This window comes from Athene cunicularia, assembly GCF_003259725.1.
Source record: "Athene cunicularia isolate RWA chromosome 28 unlocalized genomic scaffold, athCun1 chr28_part2, whole genome shotgun sequence".
NCBI classification, from domain to species: Eukaryota; Metazoa; Chordata; class Aves; order Strigiformes; family Strigidae; genus Athene; species Athene cunicularia.
Window position 1 is genome coordinate 28,613 of NW_020799140.1, and position 4,196 is coordinate 32,808.

The following is a 4,196-nucleotide window of genomic DNA, read 5'->3' on the forward strand; positions in this document are numbered from 1 at the left end:
AAAAAAAAAAAAAAAAAGTATTGCCTATGCACTCTACAGAGAACAGGTCAAGGTCTATATACACTTCAGGAAAATCCAAACGAGAGTAGGAAAGAGCACGCACATCCCAGTGCACTGGAGAGGCACGAGGCAGGCAGGAGCCAGGTGCAGGGCAGGGAGAGCGTTGGCACGTGTACAAAGTAAGACAGGAACAGGCTGCTGCAAGCTAACAGCTTCTCTTTAAATTAAAAGCACCACATACACACAAGTCCTTTGTGTCACATCCCATAGCACTCATCACACAAGCTCCAAACACACAAGCAGGCATTCCCTTCCCATACAACTTATAAAAAAACCCAAAAAACACCAAAAAAAACAACCACCACCATGCATGTGGAGCTTCCCACAGTGCCATTTGTGGCAGGCTGGTTGCTCTGGAGTCTTCCTGAGGACAAAAGCAGTTGAGATGTGTTTGAGAAACAAAACAACTCCTGTGGATCTGTTTGTTGGAGAGAGCATGGCCCCTTCTGGCTGGAAGTGGGGGAAACACCACCTCTGGGTGAGAGGAGGGTTTTTCTAAAGCAAGGAAGAAGTGTTCTTTTTCTAAAGCAAGGAAGAAGTGTTGCTTTTTTTATGTCCAAGTCAAAGCCAGGGACCTGTTGTTTTTTTTGGTGTTTTTTGGGTTTTTTTATAAGTTGTATGGGAAGGGAATGCCTGCTTGTGTGTTTGGAGCTTGTGTGATGAGTGCTATGGGATGTGACACAAAGGACTTGTGTGTATGTGGTGCTTTTAATTTAAAGAGAAGCTGTTAGCTTGCAGCAGCCTGTTCCTGTCTTACTTTGTACACGTGCCAACGCTCTCCCTGCCCTGCACCTGGCTCCTGCCTGCCTCGTGCCTCTCCAGTGCACTGGGATGTGCGTGCTCTTTCCTACTCTCGTTTGGATTTTCCTGAAGTGTATATAGACCTTGACCTGTTCTCTGTAGAGTGCATAGGCAATACTTTTTTTTTTTTTTTCCCCCGCCCCTTCTTTGCCTGAAACCAGACTCTAGGGGTGGTGACAGGAATATGATTGTCTTCCCCAGTGCCACTGGTATCCCCAGGGTGAGCTGCTGAGGTGTAGGAAGGGCTGGTAGGGAGAAGGGCAGCGAGTGCCGTTCTGTTCACTGCAGCCTTCACCGCGTGTGCCGTCACAGCCGTGCCTGGCTCAGGCTCTTGGCACTACCTCTGCCTGTCGCAGGGCCTCAGAGGCAGTTGTGAGGAGCTGATGTGCTGGGAGCTCGCCACTCGTTAGCAGCCTGGCAGCACTGAATCTCCAAAGCCCAAATTGGCAGCTTCATCCTCATCTTACAGCCTCCAAACTGTAATTTCAATGTAATTTCTGAAACATGGTTTCAACACAACTACTTTATTGTAAGTTTTGCTGCAGGAGCAGGGGGCTTAATTGAAAAATCATGTAATGTCCCCCAGCCCCTCTCTTGTTGCTCCTTACATTCAGTGGCACTATTAAACCTTGTGGTGTGGAGGGACCACGGCAAGGCACTGAGGAGTTGTTAGTTTTTGAGTCGGATCATTAAGTTGGCAAGCAGGTTTGAAGTGAAAGGCCACCTGCAGCAAGATGTGGTCAGTCACAGGTCTGTGTCCTGTGTGATAGGGCCCTGTCAGGCAGCAGAGCCTGGGGGTGGGTGTTTGCACCGGGGTGGAGGTGGTTGGTAACTGCTGCTGTGGATTTGCTTGTGTTGTGGATTGTCTCCTGCCTAAATCCTGACATGTGGAGCCCCAGGAGATGCTGCTTTCTCCTCCAGGAAGAAATAAATGGTTGGGGTGGGGGCACACGGGGGCGCTCAGACATGGAGTGGTTTCACGCGGGTTTGTGCCCGCTCTGGAGCAGGAGGAGGGAGCTGGGCAGTCCTGCAGTGCAAGGGCTGAGCTGCCCCGAGGCTTCCACAGGGCTGGCGGGTGTTGGGGTGGGTTTGTGGGTCACCCTGTGGCATGGGTGCTCTCCCCAGAGGAGCCCCAGGAACTGCTCTGGGCTGTGCTGCATCCACAGCTCGGCGCTCCCCCTCTCCCAGCATCCGGGAGCAGTGGAGGGGGCACAGCCCCTCGTTGCTCTGTGCCCACATCATTCTCCTCTCTTGCAAGGGACTTTCACAAACCACATCTCTGACTTTTCTCACTTCAGAGCTGCCTTGGGAGCAGGTTGGCTCGTGGCGACTTCTCTCATTGTGCTTGGCAGTGAGGGCTAGCGATTCCCAAGCCATGGCTGGTCTGCGGCTGAGTGTGTTGGCTAACGAGCACGGCGAGGATGAGCTGTTCGGATTGACTTAGCTGTTAAAGCATGGCACAGACTCCTTCCCCCACCCCGCTCGCAGCTACCGAGGCAGGAGTGGCGTTCCCAGAAGTGCTCTCTGCAGGTCTTCTGCCCTGAGAGTGTGTGGTGGGGGGGTGTGCGGGTGTCTGGGCTCTCGGAGGCGGGCGCCGTGACGCTGTTGTCTGGCTGTGGGCGCGGTAAATGGGGAAAAGAGCAAAGCTCATGGAAGTTTGTATTTTCGATGTGTGTGACCTGTGAGCCCTGAACAGTGCGGGCGGGTGGAGCAAAGGGCCCTCCCAGAGTTTGTGTGATAGTTTGCGACCTTGTGGCATTGTTATATATAAGGCATTATATGGTGGGAAAAAAAAAAACAGAGCATTGTAACTTTTCCATGTAAACAATCTAACTGGCATTAAACAAGGTGTGAATTTGTCTCTTAGGCTTGGTAGCTCCTCTTTGCTTTTCCACAGTGAGGTGAGGGGTGCGGTGAGTCCCTGGGGGCCCCGGAGCTGCCTGTGGGGTCCCTGCAGCAGCTGCACCTGCTCTGGAGGTACCAGCTTTCTCCCCGCAGGTCTTGCCTCTGGTTTACGGCTTCTGCCTGCCCACTCGTGTTTGCTTTCCTGCTGATGGAAAACGAGGGAGGCGCAGACCCAGCCCTCCCTGCCCTGCCCCTGTTCCCCACTGTGGGGCAGGGAGGGATCAAAGGTGCCCCTGCCCAGGCACAGCCCTCGGGGGCGGCTGCAGCGGAGCTGTGGAGCAGGGGCAGCGCAGGCCCCGGCTTCTGCAAAGCACAGGAGAGGTGGAGGGTCCTGCTGCCCCTGCACAGGGGGGACCCTGGCCAGGGGGAGGAGAATCCCCGGCACCTCCTGTGCCATGGCCACAGCCACTCCAGTGGCCAAACTTGCCCTGCAGAACCACCGGGGAGGGGATGGGCGGTGAGGGACCTGGTGGGGGGCAGTGGGTGCCGGGTGGGCGATGCTGCAGCGTGCTACCCAAGCTCTCAGCCCTGCCTGGGAGGGGGCTGCGTTTGCAGCTCGTTTTGGGGACAGGTGACCCCCCGCCCACCCCTCCCGAGGGCTGGGGTCACAGAGGTGCCGGCAGCGCACGCTTTCACCCGCTGGGAGCTGCATGGCCCCAGCTCAGGGCAGCACAGGCAGGAGACTCTGCCCACTGCAGCCACACCTGGGGGTGCTTTTTGCCCCCCTCCCTGGTCGGGGTCCTGCACCACCCCTCCAGAGGATGCAGAGGGCTGTGGCCAGGTCCGGAGCTGCGGGGTGAGGATGCTCAGTGCCCCGTTCTGCCCCACGGGGGCTGCCCCTGCCAGGGGACGTGGGGGCTGCTGCCACCACTCCCATCCCCAGCCCAGCCCAGGGCCCCGGGGCCGCACCTCCCGCTGCGAGTCCTCCTGCCAACCATTTCCCGGCTTACCAGAGGCTTCCCGAGGATTTCCTCATTGCTCAGAGAGGCTGAAGGGCTCCAGCTGTTGTCCTGGACAAGGAGAGATGAAGGGTGGTGCCAGGGGTACAGAACCCCTGCGTGCCTGGCCCCAGCCTGGCCCAGCACATACCTGCAGGTGTCCGCAGACCGACTTCAGGAGCTGGTATGTGGCCTCCCGCCGGCGCAGTGACACGAAGAGAAACTGCCAGGGAGCAGGAAAAGAGTTTGTGGCAGAGCTGCTCCCTTGGTGATGGCCCAGAGCCCATTAACTTCTGGGACCAGGACACCCCACATATCCCCGGGCTGAGCTGCCCCCCCAGCACCATCCCTGTTCCCACTCTCACAGAATCACAGAAAACTCTTGGTTGGAAAAGCCCTTTAAGATCCTCCAGCCCAACCATGACCCCCACCCTGACCCTTCCCAACTCCCCCAGACCCCTCAGCGCTGGCTCAGCCCGACTCTTCAACCCC